The sequence below is a fragment of the Tursiops truncatus genome, chromosome X (genome assembly GCF_011762595.2).
Source record: "Tursiops truncatus isolate mTurTru1 chromosome X, mTurTru1.mat.Y, whole genome shotgun sequence".
Lineage (NCBI taxonomy): Eukaryota > Metazoa > Chordata > Mammalia > Artiodactyla > Delphinidae > Tursiops > Tursiops truncatus.
In genome coordinates this window covers 20812886-20838202 of record NC_047055.1, presented here as the reverse complement: position 1 = coordinate 20838202, position 25317 = coordinate 20812886, and the positions used below count along the sequence as shown (strand labels likewise).

General features: G+C 41.4%; 1 long non-coding RNA gene across 1 annotated transcript in view; it reads right to left on the bottom strand.

The window, feature by feature from the left end:
• LOC141277625 (uncharacterized) overlaps positions 1–18890 on the bottom strand; it is a 119359-nt gene extending 100469 nt beyond the window's left edge. The window contains exon 1 of the long non-coding RNA XR_012329313.1: positions 18838–18890. This is a non-coding gene — a long non-coding RNA (uncharacterized lncRNA). The remainder of the gene's footprint in view (positions 1–18837) is intronic.
• Positions 18891–25317: the final 6427 nt, after the last annotated feature.

The following is a 25317-nucleotide window of genomic DNA, read 5'->3' as shown; positions in this document are numbered from 1 at the left end:
GAAATTACATTTCTTTCATCTTCCTTTCAGCATCAGCCAATAATCAAGGCGACTCTGATGACCTGCATAACTAATCTCTAACCCTGTTACTTTCTTCTACACATGCAAACTCAGAATATAAAAGCCCCAACTGGCTTTTGTCAGTGTACTAAATTTAGCAAATTTTCAGCCAGGTTTCTTCTAGTTATTCATCTGGATGTCCATGACCTCTGTGACTCTTTCCATAGCAACATGTTCTATTTCAAGATTGAAATGAGCCCAGGGTATACAAAGACACAAAGTCTGCATTCTCCGAATCATCTAATTAGTTGGTAATGATCCTGTTTATACCATTTCCATAACCTCCCCTTCCTCCGAGGTCCCTTTTTCTTCAACTTCTTGACCTGTGACACATAATACATTTCACTTCCCCAAGTCATATCAGAGGAAGTCTATTTTTGATTGCTTTGTATATTCTTTCCCTTCTCTGATCAATGTCACAAAGAGATCAGCCTTCCTGGAGCCTAGTCCATTTGTCAAGAACTGTTGTCCATTTGCTAAGCAATAGATTTGGTAAACAGCAAGTATTCTATACAATAACTCGGTTAAAGACTTCCCGGTCAGTGTTGCATGAGAATCCTGGATCAAAGAGCTCAGCCACTGAAAGATTTTGACTGTAAGAGTTTTATGACTTGCTTTATGTTCTAACAAGATCACATTGGCTGCTTTAAGGAGAATAGATCACGCAGAAGGGTGGAAACAGAGAGAGCAGTTAATAGGCTCTTGCAATAATCCAGGTGAGAATAGACTGTGCTTTGCATGAAAATAGTAGCAGTAGAGGTGGTGAGAAGTGGTCAGATCTGGGATATAGTTCAAATATAAGGACAAGGTTTCTAATGGAATCTTCAGTTACTAGAATGTGAAAGAGGAAAAAGTTTGGAGCAGGAGCTGGATTTGGAATATTTTAAATTTGAGATCCTTTTTGGAAATCCAAGTGAAAAATAATATTAAGTAGTTAGCTATTTGATTCTGAGTTTCAGGGAAGAGTCTGAGCTAAAGATAAAAATGTCTGGGTAGTCAGCATATAGATGGCAGTTAAAACCATGGGGTTGGATGAGATCATCACAGAGTGAGAAGAGATGGAGAAGAGGTCAAAGGAATAAGGCCTAGGACACTCCAGCAATTAGAAGTCACAGAGATAAAGAAGAACCAGTAAGGAAGATTGCTAATGCGTGACTAAAGAGAAAATAGCATAGACTTGTATCTTGGAAGTCAGGTGAATAAATTGCCCCATGGAGGAAGGAATGATTAACTGTGACAAATACTGCTAAAAAGACAAATAAGATGAAGACTGAGAATTAACCACTGGGTTTGGAAGTTTATTGATTATTGGTGACCATGGTAAATCATTTCAGGGAAAAGGTGAGTATAAAAGCCTAATTAGAGTGGGTTCAGGAAAGAAGCTTTCCAGAATCTATCTCCTTTCCTACCAGTATCCCAATTTGGGAGAAAATACTTCTCCCCTATTGTGGGGAGGCTTAGCAGAAGAGTAATTCTCTTTTTTTTAAATTTATTTATTTTTGGCTGCATTGGGTCTTTGCTGCTGTGTGCAGACTTTCTCTAGTTGCGGTGAGCAGGGGCTATTCTTTTTTTTTTTTTTTTTTTTGCGGTACGCAGGCCTCTCACTGTTGTGGCCTCTCCCGTTGCGGAGCACAGGCTCCGGACGCGCAGGCTCAGTGGCCATGTCTCACGGGCCCAGCCGCTCTGCAGCATGTGGGATCTTCCCGGACCAGGACACGAACCCATGTCCCCTGGATCGGCAGGCGGACTCTCAACCACTGCACCACCAGGAAAGCCCTCCTGCATCCTTTTTTAGATGCTAGAGATGGTGTTGGATGCTGGGGATAGAGCTGTGAGCAAGACAAACATGGCCCCTAACCTTAAGGAGCACACAGTCTAATGGAAGAGCAGAGATAAAAACAAGGAACTACAATCAAATGAGAGAAGTGTGCACAAATTATTATGGGACCACAAAAAGGACGTATCAACCTACCCTGGGAGTGGGAAGGGCAGGCTGGGACTATTTCCTAAAGAAGACAAATACAAGGTGAGCTTAAAGATATGTCCAATTATACAGGCCAGGAAGGTATAGGGAGAGAAAGGGATTTTAGACAAAATGAATAGTATATACAAAGTATAAAAGCAAAAAATGGCAGAGTATAGGGAAGGAATGAAGAACATTTCCAAGGTAAGCCTAGAAAAGTAGGCAGGATAAGATCCTGGAGGGCCTTAAATGCCATATTAGGTAGGTTGAGCTTTATCCAGTAGGTAATGAGGAGGCTTTGCAGAGTTTTAACCACAGAAGTGACAAGGTCAGATTTTCTTATAGAAAGATCTTGCTGGTGGCAGTGTGGAAAATGCACTGGACGGGAGAAGATCAGAGGTCATTTGGAAAACTATTATCATAGTCCAGAAGTTAAACGAGAAGAAAGGACAAATGCAAGGAATATTTAAGAGAGAAAGTCAACTGGACATAGTGATTTATTAGAGGTATGGTGAAATAAAGGAATGAGATATGACTTCAACTGGGTGACAAAATAGAGACATCAAAGGAAGGAATGGGTTTGAGGTGGGAAATGATGAATTCCGTTTTGGACATAAAGAGTTTGAATTGCCTATGAGACACCCAGCTGGAGTTGGTGGCAGGCCATTGAATATATAATCCTGACATTTCAGGGAGACGTTGGGGCTAAAAACATCATCTGGGAATCATCAGCAAATAGGTGATGAGTGGATGGCACTGCCCAGTGAGAGTGTTGACCTTGGCAAGAGTAGTTTTTGTGGATAATGGCAGCAGAAGCCAGTTTACAGTGGAATGAAGAGGGAATAGAGGTGCGAAAGCAGAGACAATGTGATCTACTTATAAAAGGATGTGAAGAAAAAATAAGAAGGAATGGGACTGTGGGAATCAAGGAAGAAATTTTGTTTGCTTTCAGAATAAGAAAGACCAAAACATGGTAATTGTTGCTTGTAATCTCTTTCAAGGTCACCGTTGAGATGGCAGCTCTATTGGAAATGGGCAAGTTAGATCCCTAGTAGTGGATGATAGGAAAGAAGCCTAGCTCCCCAAATATTCTGAGAAATTCAGGAATGATGATTCTGAAAGATGAAGTTGACAGAGAAGGATTATTTTAGAATAAGACAAATAAACTGTTGATCCACTTACTGGTATTTTTGGATTGTTAATAAATGTTTAACAAAAGGGGGTTCAATAATTCAACATCACATTAAGCCAGAAAAATATTTTAAAGCTGTCTGTAGCTGCCCATAAATTGAATTGTGCAGCATGTGATCGACTTCCTGCCAAGAACATTTGCTTGTTCCAACATAGTCTGCTTTATCTAGATACAGTAATTATTTCATTTTGGCAAAGATGCTTGTTTGAAATTAACACTCACTGACCCCTCCATTTTCCTCCTTCTGAGTTCTCTGCATCTCCCATTGTCCGCCTAATGACTCTGTTTACGACAAGGTCTCTATAATACAGGCCTCCCAGAAAACATCTGTCTCTGGATAAAGACTAACTAGAGAGGAGCCACGGTATTGGTCACCCTAGGTTTGGCACCCAATGAGCAAAGGGCCCACGCAGCCAAGGGTGTGACCTACGTGCACGCAGCCTCTGAGCAGATGATGACTGCTGCCCTTCCTAAGCCCACCCAAGATTCTGGGCCTAATCACATCAGGTCATGCAAATAGAGCAGGCAGTGGCAGAGGGAGCCTGGCAAGCCACAGCAACTTGATTCAGTCCTGATGATTTGTTGTCACAAGTGAGCAGTCACTTCCACCTCCATCTCCTGGTCTCATGGGGGCATGTTCCAAATAAGAGTACAGCTTGCCCGCGCAGGGGACTCTTTCTTAGTGTTCGCAAAGCTGCAAAACCCCCACGATACCAAACGGCACCTGCCGGCGCCAAGACCCTCTTCCCAGCTGTGTGTTGTATTTTGTCACCTGAGTCCAAAACAGTGCTATGGATACGCAGTCTCACAAACACCCTTCTAAAAGCAATTCTTTCCACTTCAGTCTGCAGTCTTTAGGTCCACAGGGACAAAGAAAGCTAGTCCACGGGGTAAGGGTAATAGACACCATACCAGTATTAGTTAACATGTTTTGAGATACTTACTATATATGTGTCAGGTACTATTTTAAGTGCTTTACACATATTGGCCCTTTTAACCCTTTCTGTAACTCAGCGATGCTAGTACTTCTTATCCCCATTGTACATGTAAGGCAACAGAGGCACAGAAAGGTTATGCAATTTGCCCAAGGTGATTCTGCAAGTAAGTGGCGGAGCCAGCATTTGAATCCAGGAAGCCTGAGGCCAGAGTCCATGCTATCGGCCACATGCTCTATTGCCTTTCTGGGTATAATGTCCTCACCATTAATCTCTGACTTAGTCACCTAAGCACAGAAGCTGACTTCTGTTAGATCTCCCCTCTGCTATGCACTTCAGTTAATGCAGTCTGATGCCATGTGGGCCACTGATGCAACATACAACCAGATTATGAATCCAAGATCAGGCTGAGCTAAGACACCCGGCGATACTGAGATCATGTAAATAAAACTGCCCAAAGCAATCTTTGGTGCATAGCAAGCACTCAAAAATATCTGTTTGCTAAATCGTTAAAAATCAACAAAAAGAACCTTCCTGGGACCAAGCAAATCCAAACAAAAGATAGCTGATCAGGGCTTCCAAAGTGGCGCAGTGGTTACGGGTCCGCCTGCCAGTGCAGGGGAGACAGGTTCGAGCCCTGGTATGGGAGGATCCCACACGCTGTGGAGCAAGTGAGCCCACACTCTGGAACCCACGTGCCACAACCGCTGAAGCCCACGTGCCTAGAGCCCGTGCTCTGCAACAAGAAGCCACTGGAATGAGAAGCCCGCACACCGCAGCAAAGAGTGGCCCCCCCACTCGCCACAACTAGAGAAAGCCCATATGCGCCACGAAGACCCAACACAGACAAAGATAAATAAATAAACAAATTTATTTAAAAAGATAGCTGCTCAGTGTGAAATAAAGGCTTTAAGGAGTTAGGAGGGGAAGACCTTCAAGACGGCAGAAGACTAAGACGTGCAGATCACCTTCCTCCCCAGAGATACATCAAAAATAGATCTACATGTGGAACAACTCCTACAGAACACCTACTGAGCGCTGGCAGAAGACCTCAGACCTCCCAAAAGGCAAGAAACTCCCCACATAACGTGAGTAGGGCAAAAGAAAAAAGAAAAGACAAAGACAAAAGGATAGGGGTGGGACCTGCACCAGTGGGAGGGAGCTGTGAAGGAGGAAAGGTTTCCACACACTAGGAAGACCCTTCATGGGCGGAGACTGCGGGTGGCGTAGTGGGGAAGCTTCGGAGCCGCGGAGGAGAGCGCAGCAACAGGGGAGCGGAGGGCAAAGCGGAGAAATTCCCGCACAGAGGATCGGTGCTGACTGGCAGTCACCAGCCCAAGAGGCTTGTCTGCTCACCCGCCGGGGCGGGCGGGGCTGCGAGCTGAGGCTCGGGCTTCCATTGGAGCACCGGGAGAGGACTGGGGTTGGCTGCGTGAACACAGCCTGCAGGGGTTAGTGCACCACAGCTAGCCGGGAGGGAGTCCAGGAAAATGTCTGCACCTGGCTAAGAGGCAAAAGACCATTGCTTCGGGGTGCACAAGGAGAGGGGATTCAGAGCACCGCCTAAATAAGCACCAGAGATGGGCGCGAGCCGCAGGTATCAGTGCAGACCCCAGAGACGGGCATGAGACGATAAGGCTGCTGCTGCCGCCACCAAGAAGCCTGTGTGCAAGCACAGGTCACTATCCACACCTCGCCTCCCAGGAGTCTGTGCAGCCCGCCACTGTCAGGGTCCCACGATCCAGGGACAACTTCCCTGGGAGAACGCACGGCGCGCCTCAGGCTGCTGCAACGTCACGCCGGCCTCTGCCGCCACAGGCTCGCCCCGCACTCCGTACACATAACTCCCCAGGCCTGAGTGAGCCAGAGCTCCTGAATCAGCTGCTCCTTTAACCCCATCCTGTCTGAGCGGAAAGAGACGCCCTCAGGCGACCTACACACACAGGCGGGTCCAAATCCAAAGTTGAGCCCCAGGAGCTGTGCGAACAGAAGAGAGAAAGGGAAATCGCTCCCAGCACCCACAGGAGCAGCAGATTAAATCTCCACAATGAATTTGATGCACCCTGCATCTGTGGAATACCTGAATAGACAACGAATCATCCCAAATTGAGGCAGTGGACTTTGGGAGCAATGATACATATATATTTTTTCCTTTTTCTCTTTTTGTGAGTGTGTTTGTGTATGCTTCTCTGTGTGATTTTGTCTGTATAGCTTTGCTTTTACCATTTGTCCTAGGGTTCTGACTGTCCGTTTTTTTGTGTGTGTGTGTTTTCCTAGTACAGTTTTTAGTGCTTGTTGTCACTGGTAGATTTGTTTTTTGGTTTGGTTGATCTTTCTTTCTTTCTTCTATTTATTACTTTTTAATTTTTTATTTTAAATAATTATTTTTTATTTTAATAACTTTATTTTACTTATTTTTTCTTTCTTTCTTTCTTTCTCCCTTTTATTCTGAGCCATGTAGAAGAGAGGGTCTTGGTGCTCCGGCCAGGTGTCAGGCCTGTGCCTCTCAGGTGGGAGAGCCAAGTTAAGGACACTGGCCCATGAGAGACTTCCCAGCTCCATGTAATATAAAATGATGAAAATCTCCCAGAGATCTCAATCTCAGTGCCAAGACCCAGCTCCACTCAATGACCAGCAAGCTACAGTGCTGGACCCCTATGCCAAACAACTAGCAAGTCAGGAAGACAACCCCAACCTCTAGCAGAAAGGCTGCCTGAAATCATAATAAGGTCACAGACACCCCAAAACACACCACTGGACACGGTCCTGCCCACCATAAAGACAAGATCCAACCTCATTCACCAGAACACAGGCAGTAGTCCCTTCCACCAGGAAGCCTACACAACTCACTGAACCGACTTTAGCCACTGGGGACAGACACCAAAAACAACGGGAACTACAAACCTGCAGCCTGCAAAAAGGAGACCCCAAACACAGTAAGATAAGCAAAATGAGAAGACAGAAAAACACACAGCAGATGAAGGAGCAAGATAAAAATCCACCAGACCTAACAAATGAAGAGCAAATAGGCAGTCTACCTGAAAAAGAATTCAGAATAATGATAGTAAAGATGATCCAAAATCTTGGAAATAGAATAGAGAAAATGCAAGAAACATTTAACAAGGACCTAGAAGAACTAAAGATGAAACAAACAACGATGAATGACACAATAAATGAAATTAAAAATACTCTAGATGGGATCAATAGCAGAATAACTGAGGCAGAAGAACGGATAAGTGACCTGGAAGATAAAATTGTGGAAATAACTACCGCAGAGCAGAATAAAGAAAAAAGGATGAAAAGAACTGAGGACAGTCTCAGAGACCTCTGGGACAACATTAAACACACCAACATTCGAATTATAGGGGTTCCAGAAGAAGAAGAGAAAAAGAAAGGGACTGAGAAAATACTTGAAGAGGTTATAGTTGAAAACTTCCCTAATATGGGAAAGGAAATAGTTAATCAAGTCCAGGAAGCACAGAGAGTCCCATACAGGGTAAATCCAAGGAGAAACACTCCAAGACACATATTAATCAAACTGTCAAAAATTAAATACAAAGAAAACATATTAAAAGCAGCAAGGGAAAAGCAACAAATAACACACAAGGGAATCCCCATAAGGTTAACAGCTGACGTTTCAGCAGAAACTCTGCAAGCCAGAAGGGACTGGCAGAACATATTTAAAGTCATGAAGGAGAGAAACCAACAACCAAGATTACACTACCCAGCAAGGATCTCATTCAGATTTGATGGAGAAATTAAAACCTTTACAGGCAAGCAAAAGCTGAGAGAGTTCAGCACCACCAAACCAGCTTTACAACAAATGCTAAAGGAACTTCTCTAGGCAAGAAACACAACAGAAGGAAAATACCTACAGTAACAAACAAAAAACAATTAAGAAAATGGGAATAGGAACATACATATCAATAATTACCTTAAATGTAAATGGATTAAATGCTCCCAGCAAAAGACACAGACTGGCTGAATGGATACAAAAACAAGACCCATATATATGCTGTCTACAAGAGACCCACCCACTTGATACCTAGAGACACATACAGACTGAAAATAAGGGGATGGAAAAAGATATTCCATGCAAATGGAAACTAAAATAAAGCTGGAATAGCAATTCTCATATAAGACAAAATAGACTTTAAAGACTATTAGAAGAGCCAAAGAAGAACACTACATAATGATCAAGGGATCAATCCAAGAAGATGATGAAACAATTGTAAATATTTATGTATGCAACACAGGAGCACCTCGATACATAAGGGAAATACTAACAGCCATAAAAGGGGAAATCAACAGTAACACATTCATAGTAGGGGACTTTAACACCCCACTTTCACCAATGGACAGATCATCCAAAATGAAAATAAATACGGAAACACAAGCTTTAAATAATACATTAAACAAGACGAACTTAATTGATATTTATAGGACATTCCATCCAAAAAACAACAATACACATTTTTCTCAAGTGCTCATGGAACATTTTCCAGGATAGATCATATCTTGGCTCACAAATCAAGCCTTGGTAAATTTAAGAATACTGAAATTGTATCAAGTATCTTTTCCGACCACAACGCTATGAGACTAGATATCAATTACAGGAAAAGATCTGTAAAAAATACAAACATATGGAGGCTAAACAATACACTACTTAATAACGAAGTGATCACTGAAAAAATCAAAGAGGAAATCAAAAAATACCTAGAAACAAATGACAATGGAGACACGATGACCCAAAATCTATGGGATGCAGCAAAAGCAGTCCTAAGAGGGAAGTTTATAGCAATACAATCCTACCTTAATAAACAGGAAACATCGCGAATAAACAACCTAACCGTGCACCTAAAGCAATTAGAGAAAGAAGAAGAAAAAAACTCCAAAGTTAGCAGAAGGAAAGAAATCATAAAGATAAGATCAGAAATAAATGAAAAAGAAATGAAGGAAATGATAGAAAAGATCAATAAAACTAAAAGCTGGTTCTTTGAGAAGATAAACGAAATTGATAAACCATTAGCCAGACTCATCAAGAAAAAAAGGGAGAAGACTCAAAATCAATAGAATTAGAAATGAAAAAGCAGAAGTAACAACTGACACTGCAGAAATACAAAAGATCATGAGAGAATACTACAAGCACCTCTATGCCAATAAAATGGACAACCTGGAAGAAATGGACAAATTCTTAGAAATGCACAACCTGTCAAGACTGAATCAGGAAGAAATAGAAAATATGAACAGACCCATCACAAGCACTGAAATTGAAACTGTGATTAAAAATCATCCAACAAACAAAAGGCCAGGACCAGATGGCTTCACAGGTGAATTCCATCAAACATTTAGAGAAGAGCTAACACCTATCCTTCTCAAACTCTTCCAAAGTATAGCAGAGGGAGGAACACTCCCAAACTCATTCTATGAGGCCACCATCACCCCGATACCAAAACCAGACAAGGATGTCACAAAGAAAGAAAACTACAGGCCAATATCACGGATGAACACAGATGCAAAAATCCTCAACAAAATACTAGCAAACAGAATCCAACAGCACATTAAAAGGATCATACACCATGATCAAGTGGGATTTCTCCCAGGGATCCAAGTTTCCTTCAGTACACGCAAATCAAACAATGTGATACACCATATTAACAAATTGAAGGAGAAAAACCATATGATCATCTCAATAGACGCAGAGAAAGCTTTCAACAAAATTCAACACCCATTTATGATAAAAACCCTGCAGAAAGCAGGCATAAAGGGAACTTTCCTCAACATAATAAAGGCCATATATGACATACCCACAGCCAACATCGTCCTTGATGGTGAAAATCTGAAACCATTTCCTCTAAGATCAGGAAAAAGACAAGGTTGCCCACTCTCACGACTATTATTCAACATTGTTTTGGAAGTTTTAGCCACAGCAATCAGAGAAGAAAAAGAAATAAAAGAATTCAAATCGGAAAAGAAGAAGCAAAGCTGTCACTGTTTGCAGGTGACCTGATACTATACATAGAGAATCCTAAAGATGCCACCAGAAAACTACTAGAGCTAAGCAATGAATTTGGTAAAGTATCAGGATACAAAATTAAGGTGCAGAAATCTCTGGCATTCCTATACACTAATGATGAACAATATGAAAAAGAAATTAAGGAAGCACTCCCATTTACCACTGCAATAACAAGAATAAAATACCTAGGAATAAACCTACCTAAGGAGACAAAAGAGCTGTATGCAGAAATCTATAAGATGCTGATGAAAGAAATTAATGATATAAACAGATGGAGAGATATACCATGTTCTTGGATTGGAAGAATCATCATTGTGAAAATGACTCTACTACCCAAAGCAATCTGCAGAGTCATTGCAATCCCTATCAAACTACCACTGGCATTTTTCACAGAACTAGAACAAAAATTTTCACAATTTGTATGGAAACACAAAAGACTCCGAAGAGCCAAAGCAATCTTGAGAAAGAAAAACAGAGCTGGAGGAATCAGGCTGCCTGACTTCAGACTATACTACAAAGCTACAGTAATCAAGACGGTATGGTACTGGCACAAAAACAGAAAGATAGATCAATGGAACAGGAGAGAAAGCCCAGAGTCAAACCCCTGCACATATGGTTACCTTATTTTTGATAAAGGAGGCAAGAATATACAGTGGAGAAAAGACAGCCTCTTCAATAAGTGGTGCTGGGAAAACTGGACAGCTACATGTAAAAGAATGAAATTAGAACACTCTCTAACACCATACACAAAAATAAGCCTAAAATGGATTAAAGACCTAAATGTAAGGCCAGACACTACAAATCTCTTGGAGGAAAACATAGGCAGAACACTCTATGACATAAATCACAGCAAGATCCTTTTTGACCCACCTCCTAGAGAAATGGAAATAAAAACAAAAATAAACAATGGAATTTAATGAAACTCAAAAGCTTCTGCACAGCAAAGGCAACAATAAGCAAGACGAAAAGACAGTTCTCAGAATGTGAGAAAATATTTAACAATGAAGCAACTGACAAAGGATTGATCTCTAAAATTACAAGCAGCTTATGGGGCTCAATATCAATAAAACAACCTAATCCAAAAATGGGCAGAAGACCTAAATAGACATTTCTCCAAAGAACATATACAGATTGCCAGCAAACACATGAAAGAATGCTCAACATCTTTAATCATTAGAGAAATGCAAATCAAAACTACAATGAGATATCATCTCACACCAGTCAGAATGGCCACCATCAAAAAATCTACAAACAATCAATGTTGGAGAGGGTGTGGAAAAAAGGGAACCCTCTTGCACTGTTGGTGGGAATGTCAATTGATACAGCCTCTATGGAGAACAGTATGGAGGTTCCTTAAAAGACTAAATGCAGAACTACCATACGACCCAGCAATCCCACTACTGGGCATATACCCTGAGAAAACCATAATTCAAGAAGAGTCATGTACCAAAATGTTCGTTGCAGCTCTATTTACAATAGCCCGGAGATGGAAACAACCTAAGTGTCCATCATCAGATGAACGGATAAAGAAGATGTGACACACATATACAATGGAATATTACTCAACCATAAAAAGAAATGAAATTGAGCTATTTGTAATGAGGTGGATGGACCTAGAGTCTGTCGTACAGAGTGAAGTAAGTCAGAAAGAGAAAGACAAATACCGTATGCTAACACATATATATGGAATTTAAGGGAAAAAATGTCATGAAGAACCTAGGGGTAAGACGGGAATAAAGACACAGACCTACTGGAGCATGGACTTGAGGATACGGTGAGGGGGAAGGGTAAGCTGTGACAAAGCGAGACAGTGGCACGGACATATATACACTACCAAATGTAAAACAGATAGCTAGTGGGAAGCAGCCGCATAGCACAGGGAGATCAGCTCGGTGCTTTGTGACCACCTAGACGGGTGGGATAGGGAGGGTGAGAGGGAGGGAGACGGAAGAGGAAAGAAATATGGGGATATAAGTATAGGTGTAGCTGATTCACTTTGTTATAAAGCAGAAACTAACACACCATTTTAAAGCAATTCCACTCCAATAAAGATGTTAAAAAAAAAAAGGAGTTAAGAGGAAGAGGACAACTAGGTCACTTTAAGTAGCCCTCTCTCCCTTACTTGTCTTTCTATGCCTCCCTGCCCCACCCACACACAGCTAGCTTATGGATAAGGGCCATCTGGGCCTCTTCCAGGCTGGACGTCCAATTTACATGCCCTTAAGAAGCCTTAACAATAGCAAATGTGGACGTGGAAAGAAGGTGGGGAGTGGAGAGGAAATGACACGATCAGAAACAACAACTGTTCTGTCATACAAAGCAAGCCTCCAGCGCCACCGTCTTAATAGAGTGAAAATAATTAAACCTCGGCTATATTCATCATTCCCATCTTACTGCAATACAAGTGATCCTTTCCAAAAGGAGGGCTAGCTGTCAGCTCGTTTCCCTGGCAAGTGGGAGACGGCTGAGGAACCTGACGATCTAAGGTTAGAAGAGAGAGCAACAGAAGCCATCTTCCCAGGCTTCGCCACGTGTATCGTGCTCGACACACAAGTGCCTCCTGTCACGGCAGGGCCACCTCCTCCATTTGTCACAGAAGGCCCACAAAATGTTTTGCTTTCTTTTAAATTCAGAAGAAAACGTGAACTTTTAGGTAGAGGTTTTAAGTTTTAACTTTTAGGTAGAAGTTTTAATATAGTATTAACATATTCATCTTTATACAAATACAGTCAGAGGGTAAAACGCTGAATATTTTTAATGGAAGAAGAGACCCATGGAGGCCAAAGTGTGGAGGGTCCACAAAAGTCCTAATGTGGCACCGGTTCCAGGTTGTGTTCCCAGGGAAGCCGACATCGAGAAAGAGTTTAGTGTCCAGGATGTTTCTAAAGAAGTGCTTGTGGTAGCAACACTTGTAGAAGGGAAAGAAAGGAAGCAGAAAGGAACAAAGGGGAAAACGGAGCTGTAAAGCAAGTTCAAGGACAGACTGGGCCAGCTCCACGGGGAGCGCTGAAGCTAGAACGGCCCTTCTGAGTTGTTCTAAGTGGGCCAAGATGACAGGCCTTTTTATTCCCACATCTGTCGTTGGCTTTGGGATGCCCCTGGAAGGGGTGTGACTTGAGGTGACGTAACCATCTGCAGCTGAAGCAAACCTTGAAGGGGCCAACAGCTGGAGACTGTATGCTAACTTCACCCCAGTGGCTGAGCAGCGAGTCCTTACTGGAAGGAGGGTCTGGGCAGCACCTCCTATACGCACACTGGTCGGGGAAGAGCCTTCCATGGTAAAGAATCAACACCATGTCACTGGCTGAAAGCGAGGCCTAGTGGCATCATAGCCCCACTTCCTTCCAGTCTGTTAAGAACAGCCACAGGAAAGACATCATAAATTAAATCAAACACATTATGTTGTGCATTTATTTTTAACTCAGTCTACAGCCCTTGGGTTATTTTTATCACCTTTTAAAAAAGAAAGTTCAGCGCTCCCTGGCCATCCCATCAATTTGTCAAGTTGGAATTCTGAAATCTATATATCCAAGCATATTTTTAGCCCCACATAAAATTTATGTCAGCAGTGTTTTGCCAATATGGCTACCATAAAAGTTTTGTTTGGACAGCGTGCTCTATACATTGAAGATAACGGTCTCCTTGGTGCAGGAGAGCCAATGATATAAGTGATACGATAGAGTGCTTGGCTGTCTTGTCTGCACACTTCTTAGCATAAATGCGTTCATCTTCCGATTAGATAAGAAACGGTCTACGTCCCATCTTATCCACAGGCCTATCTCAAGTCTGTGTTGCACAGGTAGCAAAACCCAAAGAAGGGAAGAAAATCAACAACAACCCCCCAAAAAAGAGCCAGTTGAATGAAACCTGTTTGAGGAACGGGGAAGAAAAAAGAGAGGAAGGGTTGCATTTGGAAGTTTGGACAAAGGTGGAGGCTTCAGGAAAAATCACCTACTCATTTCTCATTTGCAAGTGGTAGCGGGGAGATCTCCCGGCTAGATTTTTTTTTAATATTATTATTATCAGCACCATTTCAGGGAAGAAACAATAAGGTGGAAATGCCTATTTTCTTCTTTAGCGAAATACCTGCCACTTCCTTCTTGGCTCCGCTCCTCCCCTACATTTGATTATTTGGAGATAACTTATGAAAAGCAATTTCAAGGTCTGTACAGTACCAGGCTCATTTTCCCAAGTATTCCTTTTAATGGGTTTTGCACGTCCTGAGTTTCAGATTATGTAATCGTAGGCAAACTCCATGATCTGACTCTAGCAATTGACAGACACAGATTTGATTATAAGATCCTGAACAGCTAGGGAAGGCTTTTATTCTTCCTGCAAAGCCATAATTGCCTGAGCTTGCCTCTGCAGCTGCCTGCCTCTCGGCAACCCAGTTGGGTTTCAGTTTGCAGACTATTAACTTCTAATCACAAACTCCAGTTTTTGTGATGGGGAAAACATCCATTCGGCACTAAAACAAAATGCTAGGACCACCCTTTCCTGCCATAAAAATGGTCCAAACACTGAGTCCTATTTCTACCTCACACATGTCCCTATCTGGGCTTTGCATGGCCCACTTATTCCGTCTTTTTAAAAATCCACTATAAGGAAATCCAAGTTTATAAAGCACTGGGGGTAGATGATACGAGTGAAGATAAGTGAGAAGGTAATACAGACAGGAAATGTAAAATCATGTATTTCCTTTAAATCAAGGCTTACGTAAGAGTCCTCTTGAACACCAACACTCCCCAACACTCATACCTGGTACATTTAAATGACCCACACTTCTTGATAAGTTACCTTGTAACCTTGTGCTTGAGGCTTTCATTCATTTTATACATCTTTAGTTTCACCAACACAATCCCCATCCTAGGGCATGGTACGGTAGCCTGTATGTATAGCTGGTTCTCAATATGAGTACATTACTTATTGAAAGAATGAATGACTAAGTGTATATTGAACATCCACCATAAAATGGAGCATAAATGGAGTCACTGATAACTAAAAGTGAGATAATGTATGTGACAATACATAACACAGGACAAGGCACTTAGTACACGCCGTTTTTACTTTTTACTGCAAAATATATTGCAAACATACTTGATGGAAGAGAAGATACAATCAGAGCCTCAAATGTGATTCCTAAGATGCTGAATATTTTCTCCAAAAGAATTCCAAACTAATCAGTAAAACCAGGGAGCTTGCTATATGAGCATGAGTAATCTATTCGTCCAGTACTTCAATTTAACTGTGGAAGATGAAATAGTCAAATTAAGAACAATTTAGTGACTGAGAACAATACCTGTGTATAGACACATACACACACACACACTAATGAACAAAAGGGATAGAATTACCGCCATAAATTTGGACTCAGTATGCAGTAAATTCTGTGTTCCATCTTAAACAAGGAAAATAAAGATCATAATCCAAATTTTACACCTATGGTCAATTACCCGAATTCTTTTAGGAAGACACTCTGATTACACAGGGCAAGCAGTTCCCAGCGACTGCCTAATAGGAGAAAATCTACATGAAAACTCTAAGTGGAATGGCTAGCGTTCTCCTTTGTCCAATTACTAGTGGTTGCTGGGAAGAACAGAGATTACAGACAAAGTGGACCAAGGTGCAGCCAGGCCACTGTCCAACTTATGAGTTATCACTGATGTCTGGTTAAGAAGAGTCCTTTTCTGATATTTGGGTTTTCTTAGACTATAGAAATAATATTCACGTCCCCCCCCCCCCCAAAACTCTGGACTTCCTACACTATTAAAATTTCAACAGACTAACATATTTGGATATCATAGCCTATGTTCAGGTGCTAAAATAAAATACCAAAACAAGAGACAGATTTTCCTGTCTGCTGATTCACTGAACTAATATTTTCATGACCCTAAGATAATGTCAGCTAGTTCCTTCCCTAGCTGTAAAGCCACAAAGATTGATGAGATAAACCTGATGCTTGACTTTGACATTTGTGAGAGTAAGTTTGAAGCTTGTCAAAAGACTGACAGTTCCTCTTTAAAAATAAATTGCCCAGAATATTAAATGATGTTTTATGTACAGGCGCATTCAATTTGATTTTTTTTCTTTCTTTCTTTTGGGCTGCATTCGGTTTTTGTTGCTGGGCGCAGGCTTTCTCTAGTTGCAGCGAGCGGGGGCTACTCTTCGTTGCGGTGCACGGTCTTCTCTTTGCGGTGCGCAGGCTTCTCCTTGCCGTGGCTTCTCTTGTCGCAGAGCAGGGGCTTTAGGCACGCAGGCTCAGTAGTTTTGGCTCGCGGGTTCTAGAGCGCAGGCTTAGTAGTTGTGGCACAAGGGCTTAGCTGCTCCGCGGCATGTGGGATCTTCCTGGACCAGAGCTCGAACCCGTGTCCCCTGCATTGACAGGCGGATTCTTAACCCCTGTGTCACGAGGGAAGTCCCTCAATTTGATTTTTGCAATATCATAGGAATTACCAAGCATGGTGTTGGAGGTTTTTGGGGTTTTTTGGGGGGAGGGGAAACATTTCCATTTTTATTCTGAAATTGGATTCTGAACCCCTGACAGAGACTCCTTTTGATAAATTTTTCAGGTTATAAAGGTCTTAAAGGCTTCATTAATAACTCTGCTTTGAAAGCACAAAACAGCATCCTGTGGCCTTGAATCTAGTAGGCTCTCAAGAAAAAGTGTTGAAGTGACTTTGTCTCATTTTGAAGATTCATTATATGGGAGAACAGGGAGGAGGACCTCTTGGCTCCAAAAATTAAAGATCCATTGAGAAGCTCTGACACAGAGAACAGACTTGTGGTTGCCAAGGGGGAGGCTAGGTGGAGGAGGGATGGACTGGGAGTTTGGGATTAGCAGAGGCAAACTATCAATATATAGGATGGATAAACAACGAGGTCCTACTGTATAGCCCAGGGAACCATATTCAATATCTTGTGATAAACCATAATGGAAAAGAATTTGAAAAAGAATGTGTGTATATATATATATATATATATGTATAAAATTGAATAACTTTGCTGTACAGTAGAAATTAACAGAACATTGTAAATCAATTATACTCCAATAAAATAATTTTTTTTAAAAAAGAAACTTTGACATAGCTTTCCTATTGTACAGTCCCATGGAAGAAACAAGCTCACCATGGAAGAAACAAGCTCACCATGGAAGAAACAAGCTCACCATGGAAGAAACAATACTGGCAATTTGTAGCATCAGTGCCAGTGCCGGTGAACCAGATGATTCTCAACAGCGGTGCTCCAGAGCTGAGGCCTAAAGTCAGATGGAAGTAAGGAGCGTAGGCCTCTGGGCTGTGGATGGGAGAGCTCTGAACCAAACTAATGCTTACCTTATGATCCTTGGACCACTGCATCAGAATCACCTGGGGAGTTGTCACACAAGCAGATTCCTGAGCCACATCCCCAATCTACTGAATCAGATTCTTAATCAGGGAAATACGTTGGAACTGCAGTTTTACTGATCACCCCCAGGGGACTGTCATGAATAATAAAGTTTGAGAACCATTAAACTGATGCTTCTGGGGCTTCCCTGGTGGCGCAGTGGTTGAGAATCTGCCTGCCAATGCAGGGGACACGGGTTCGAGCCCTGGTCTGGGAAGATCCCACATGCCGCGGAGCAGCCTGCCCCGTGAGCCACAATTACTGAGCCTGCGTGTCTGGAGCCTGTGCTCTGCAACAAGAGAGGCCGCAATAGTGAGAGGCCCGCACACCACAACTAGAGAGAGCCCTCACACAGAAACGAAGAGCCAACACAGCCATAAATAAATAAATAAAAATTAAAAAAAAAAAAAAAACAAAACTGATGCTTCTGAAAGTGGGCTAACATCCCAAGGTATAGATCTTCCAAGGACTCGACGTTTGAAAAGGACCTGACTCTTCTTCATAAAGTAAAACCTGAAAACAGAAGCCAAGTCTATAGAAATATATTTGAGTAGATGCATGGGAGTTTGGGAAGAAGTTTCAGCACCACATGTTTTCAGGCTTTCTTCTCTCCATCAACACAGCTTACATATTTACCTAGTGTGGTTTTTTTTTTTTGTTTTTTTTTTTTTTTTGGGTACGTGGGCCTCTCACTGTTGCGACTCCTCCCGTTGCGGAGCACAGGCTCCGGACGCACAGGCCCAGCGGCCATGGCTCACGGGCCCAGCCGCTTGGCGGCAAGTGGGATCTTCCCGGACTGGGGCACGAACCTGCGTCCCCTGCATCGGCAGGAGGACTCTCAACCACTGCGCCACCAGGGAAGCCCCTTAGTGTGTTTTTTTTAAATGTTTCCCGGAATTCCGTGGCAGCCCAGTGGTTAAGGCTCGGAGCTTTGACTGCTGTGCGCCCAGGTTCAATGCCTGGTCAGGAACTAAGATTTCTCAAGCTGTGCGGCATGGCCAAAAGAGAAAAAGCTTCCGCCCATTTCAGCAGAGAAGCTCAGGACTATGACTGGAAAGCATCCACCACCATGACCCATTCACTTAGTGGTTGTTTCTGAAAGCTTCGTGGAATAGATAATGGAAAGTGAGGGCTTGGGTCATTTGTAATTTCTGGGTAACTACAGATTAAGCAGAATTTAGATTCAACCTCCAATGTGGAAAATCTTTCTCAAATGTGATTTCTTCTTCGTATCTGGAATAAGTCTAGACTGGTGAATATTTAACTGAATGACACCTTGAGTACTCACAACTCTGCTGGGCCTCAGGGTCTCCTGAACATATCAATGGTCGGTAGCGCAAGACGACATCTGTATCAGAGACAGGAGCCAGGGCTAAATTATTCTAGCCCCGAGAATTCCACGACAACATAGCTGTTGGCTTTATTTTAATTAAAACAATTCTGAATGTTTTTATATCCCCTATCTTTATTAAAAAATAAAAATGTTTTCTTACAATTTCTCTCTCTTTCCTCAAAGTGGGTTGGGGGCAAGGTAGTCAGAAGGGGAAGATCCAGCACAGACATTCCTGTAAGTACAGGCTCTAAGTAATTGGGCTTCAGTTAAAAAAGGACTGGGCTGCATCTGAGACCTAACGTGGCTGCCCTATCACATGTTGTCCACTGTTTCCCAAAATTTACGCCTCCTTCCCTGGGATATGTATTACACATGAAAGTCGTCAAATAAATTTCAAAAACACTGAGCTGTACAAAGTTAGCTGATTTCTTTCCTGTAGGACTTCCAAGAGTTTTTCTTATGCTAATCTGCACTGAGAATCTCCTGCAGAAAAATACAGCATGCAGCTTTTCACAAACTTACGTAACTGTCGATTCCTTTTTCCTAGACCATCTTCTATGAGGATTTTCCCACCCCTTCCTCACATACCACCACAGCCACCCAAACAAGTCCTGCTCACAGAAACTGACCTAACCCTTTTCTCTAAGGGAGTCCCAATCTGACTCCACTCTATCCCTCTAGTTGCCTTTATTTTCTCCCTGGCACTAATCACTACCTGATAAAAATATGGGTTTTTCTCGTTTACTCATCTGATTTGCTCTATCTCCCCTACCGGATCGAAGCTCCAGAAGAGCAGGGGTTGTGTCTCTTTGACACAATTGCTTGATTTCTAGTGTCTAGCATATAATGGGCACCTAATCAATATTTGTTGAAAGAAACAGCAGACTAAATAACCGATTAACTGCCTTTTGGTCACCAGATACCAAGAAACATTAATGTTGAAACCAAATGACCAAACCAGTATTACTGCCCAATATTGTACAGAACAGATAATATGTCTTCAAATTCTTTCAAAGGAGGGAGGTGGCCTTTCCTAACTGCCTTCTGGGCAGCTCTGAACTACACTGCTCTGTGTCGTATGTCCTGGTACTGTATCATTTAGACAATAGGACAATAAGATATTTCTATGTTCAGTAACAGAAGAACAAATTGAACTGCCTATACAGTTAACTGAATTTCTAGCAGCTAATCCCCACAATCAAGGCCATCCTGGTATTGGGGTAAATACCCTAAACCAAATCACAGGTTAGATAACGTAGGCTTTTGGCTACCCTGGACCAAGGGAAAGGGTGAAGATAAAGAACCAAAAATTACAGCACTTCATAATTAGAAATGAAGCTACATTAAAAAAATTAAGACAATATAAATGAACTCTAAGGGTAAGATGGTGGAGTGAGGCTTGTTCACACAAAATCTGTTCCCAAAATTTCATGAAAAGAACAAGAATAAACATAAATTCTGAAAAACTAAGCAGCAAAGAAAGGCTCATATTCATGCCACAATCTCTGAAAAATTGCAGACAAGAGAAATGAGATATAGAAGATTCTGCGAATTAATACAGCTCTCATCAAGACCCTCTCTCCCATGAATTAGTACAGTGGAAAGAACTGTGGGTGGATAAAAATCCTGAAAGCAGACTGAAAGGAAAAGATCTGGAAAATCTCTCAAGAAGAGAAGTCACTCCTTACCACCTCAATATCTGGCCAGGAGACCGAAGAAAGAACAGGAAAGTCAGTGAGGCTTCATTCTGGTTTTTGCAGGCTAGGAGAGATGCTGGAGTGAGAAGACAAAACAATCATAATCACTCACAGATCATTTTTTCTGGCAACAAATGAGAGTGGACAGAATGGAAAACAAATAAGAAATTAAATACGATAAAACTGTTTGGAGGAGTTAGGGGCTCAGAAAGAAGAGGCAGATGGACATGCCCTGGTGAATTTCCCCCTACAACTATGCAGGATAATAGTGCTTTGTGGCCAAAACCCCAAGGTTTGCATATTTTATCTCTATGGTCTAAGATGGGAGGATGAAGTGGGAAAAGTTGATTTCTGGCATTCAGTACTTGTTGGAAAGGAACGTTCTAGGCTTCATCTTGAGTTAGAGGACAACCTGAAGCTGGCATCTACATGGAATAAATGGTTCTGCCACTTGGGTCAGTGGTTCCCAGTCCTTACTATGCATGAGAGTCCCCACCTGGGGAGCTGCTGAAATGTACCAATTCCTGGCCTTCAAGGTCAAACCATGTGAATCAAGATCTTTGGAGTCAAGGCCCAGGCACTGGTACTTGAAAGTTTCCACCAGATGACTGTGATGCCTAGTAAGGACAGATAATCACTGAACTAGGTAGGACAAATCCTGTTATAGGCATTTTAAGAAAATTACACACAAGGAAGTAGGGATCCACTAACTTCACCTGACCTTGGGCACCAAAATGTGACTAGAACACCCAATGCCTAGTCCTCAAACTGAAGTGCTCATAGAGGTACGAAGTGAGAAGGGAGTGAAGAGGAATTCACCACACTATATATAGAGAATGTCTCAGAGAAATCTTTAACTTAAGTATGAATACAATGAAAAGGCGTAGAATAACAACTCTGCAAAAATACTATAGGAAAGAGATGGGGTAGGGGAAAGCAAGGGAAAGAAGGAAGGAGAGAAGGAAGTACAGATAATGAATCCATCCTTGGAGAAAACGTTCCCACTAAAGAAAAGAAAGATTTCAAGAGCACACAGAGTCACTGAAACAAGACATCAAAGATAAATGATAAACAATGGAATGATAAGAATGAGAGGAAAAGGGAGACTACAGAGCTAAGAAAACGAAATGAAAACCAAAACAGCATTACTGAACTTTGAAACATATTACATATCATTAAAATGATGAAAGAAGAAAGCAGAGGTTATGATATTAATATCAGAGAAGACTGAATTCAAGGAAAAAAGTGTTTTGATAAAGGACACCATCCACAATGAGGGTATGTAAGTGCCGTAAATATTCATACACCAAATAACAGAACCAGAATACGCAGAACATAAACTCCAGAAAATGCAAGGAGAAATCTCTGAAAACCAGCAGTAGGAGTAGATCTTAACACATTTCTGTCATCTAAGACAAAACATAATCGTGAGTAGCCAGGAGAATTCTGAAAGAGGAGCATAGGAGAACAAAATTAAGAGCACCGTGAAGCTGCAAAGATTAAAAGAGTTTAATAATGCAGAAGAAATAGGTAAATCAATGGAATACAGTAAAGTTCAGAATTAGACTAATATACATATGAAGGTTTAGCGTACAACAAAGGTGGCATTTCACATGAGCGAAGAAGATATGTATCATTCAATTAATGATGTTGGGAACACGCAACCGTTTCAGAAAAAGCCTGAATTTCTTCCGCGTTTATTATAACAAAATAAATCTTCAATGGATCAAATATTTCAACAATGAAGAAAACAAAACCATAAAATTGCTAGGTGAAAACAGAGGGAGATTAGTTCATAAACTTGAAGTTAGAAGCACTTTCTAAGGAGGATACAAACCTCAGACTCCAAAAAGAAAAAGACAAATAAAATTGACTCCAAAAGAATCTAAGGCTTTTATACTGAAAATGTCAAGAACAAAAGACAGATTAGAAGAGTGTTTGCAGCATATATGACAAACAAATGACTATGTCCCTTCATTTACAATAAGACTGTACAAATCAATGACTAAAGGATGAACAACTGCCAAAGAAAAACAGACAAAGAAGAGTAACGGGCATTTCTCAGAAAAAGAAACACAAATGGCCATTAAACATTTGAAAAGTTGCTCAACACTATTCATGATTAATAAAACGCAAATAAAGACAGCGATGAAGGAGCCTTTTTCACCCATCAGATTCTCAATAATTCAGAAGCTCACCAAGATGAGGAGTAACAGGCACTCTCATACACTCTCTCACACTGCCGGTGTAAATGCAAATTGGTCTCACCTCTGGGGAGGATAACTGAGCAAAAGAGGCATTCTATGTACCCAACAATAACCACTACTGGAAAAGGGACCACTTAGAGGAAATCTACTTAAAATGAGAACCAGAATATCATAGACCTTCTTTAAGTTTAATTGGAATTTTATTTTTAAATAATAAATAAAAACTACAAAGTCTGCTCTATCTTCTTTTTTTTAATATTTATTTATTTATTATTTACTTATTTATTTTGGCTGTGCCAGGTCTTAGTTGCAGCATGCAGGCTTCTTAGTCGCAGCATGTGGGCTTGTTAGCTGCAGCATGCATGTGGGATCTAGTCCCCCGACCAGGGATCAAACCTCGGCCCCCTGCATTGGGAGGGTGGAGTCCTATCCACGGGACCACCAGGGAAGTCCCTCTATCTTCTATCCTTTTTTCTTAACATCGTTATTGGAGTATAATTGTTTTACAATGGTGTGTTAGTTTCTGCTTTATAACTAAGTAAATCAGTTATACATATACATACGTTCCCATATCTCTTCCCTCTTGCATCTTCCTCCCTCCCACCCTCCCTATCCCACCCCTCTTCTATCTTTGTAAAAGAAAGTTTTAATGCAATTATACACGCATTCTTTGAACAATAAATCGAATGTTGGTTGCAGATTTCTCTGGTGTGACTTTTCTAACAAAACTGGCATGATATTATAATAGGCATCCTTCTTATTTTACAACACGATTATAAAGAATAAGCTTTACAAAATATTCAGTGGCTTTATCAGTTTTCCCAAGGACCTCTCATGATTCCTGATACTTCAATTATTCTCTTTATTCATATTCATCTTGTCACTCTGTGTGAATTTGTTCTTTTCCTCAAAAATTAACTTTACCGGGCTTCCCTGGTGGCTCAGTGGTTGAGAATCCGCCTGCCGATGCAGGGGACGCAGGTTCGTGCCCCGGTCCGGGAAGATCCCACATGCCGCGGAACGGCTGGGCCCGTGAGCCAAGGCCGTTGGGCCTGCGCGTCCGGAGCCTGTGCTCCGCAACCGGAGAGGCCACAACAGTGAGAGGCCCGCGTAACGCAAATAAAAAAAAAAAATTAACTTTACCAAGTCCTCACCTGTCAATGGCTTTGTAGAAGTCAAGCAAATGGCCATCACTTTCAACATCTTCACTAAGTTTTGTGTCTTTTACAAAATTTGAAATTTCACTTTGCAATTGATTTGTACTCTCTTTCCATTGTAGAAACCGCTAAAGACTTTTATATAATGGGCAAGGACAGGATCCAGTACGAAGTAGGGAGGAGTCTTAAGTGATCAATTCACTAAAGAATAAAACTGTCAATGTTTGCAGATGACATGTTACTATACATAGAAAATCCTAAAGACCACCAAAAAACTACTAGAGCTCATCAATGAATCCAGTAAAGTTACAGAATATGAACTTTACATATAGAACTCCTTTGCATTTCTATATACTATCAACAAACTATCAAAAGCAAAAAAAAAAGGAATGAAGGAAACAATCCCATATACAATCTCATGAAAAAGAATAAAATACCTAGGGATAAACTTACCTAAGGAGGTAAAATACCTCTACTCAGAAAACTATAAGACACGGATAAAAGAAACTGAAGATGACACAAACAGACGGAAAGATGTGTCGTGTTCCTGGATTGGATGAATGAATATTGTTAAAATGACCATACTACCCAAGGCAATCTACAGATTCAATGCAATCCCTACAAAAATATTGGGTTGGCCAAAAGGTTCGTTTGTTTTTTTTTCTGTAAGATGGCTCTAGGAGCACTTAGTTGTCTTTAAGTCTTAACAATTTTGTTAGACTGTATGTGACAGCTGTCATATCAGCGTGCATTTTTTAAAAAACATCAAAATTGGTGAATTTTTGTGTAGCCATTTTAATATTGAAGATGGAAGAAAAAAGCAACTTTTTTTTCAGCATGTTATGCTTTATTATTTCAAGAAAGGTAAAAACGCAACTGAAACGCAAAAACATATTTCTGCAGTGTATGGAGAAGGTGCTGTGACTGATCAAACGTGTCAAAAGTGGTTTGTGAAATTTCATGCTGGAGATTTGTCGCTGTACGATGTTCCACAGTCGGGTAGACCAGTTGAAGTTGACAGCGATCAAATCAAAACATTAATTGAGAACAATCAACGTTATATATACCACGTGGGAGACGGCCGACATACTCAAAATATCCAAATCAAACACTGAAAATCTTTTGCACTAGGTTGGTTATGTGAATCGCTTTGATGTTTGGGTTCCACATAAGTTAAGCGAAAAAAACCTTCTTGACCATACGTATTTCCACATGCAATTCTCTACTTAAATGTAATGAAAACGTTCCGCTTTTAAAACAAATTGTCATGGGCAATGAAAAGTGGATCCAGTGCAATAATGTGGAACAGAAGAGATCATGGGGCAAGCGAAATGAACCACCACCCACCACACCAAAGGCCAGTCTTCTTGCAAA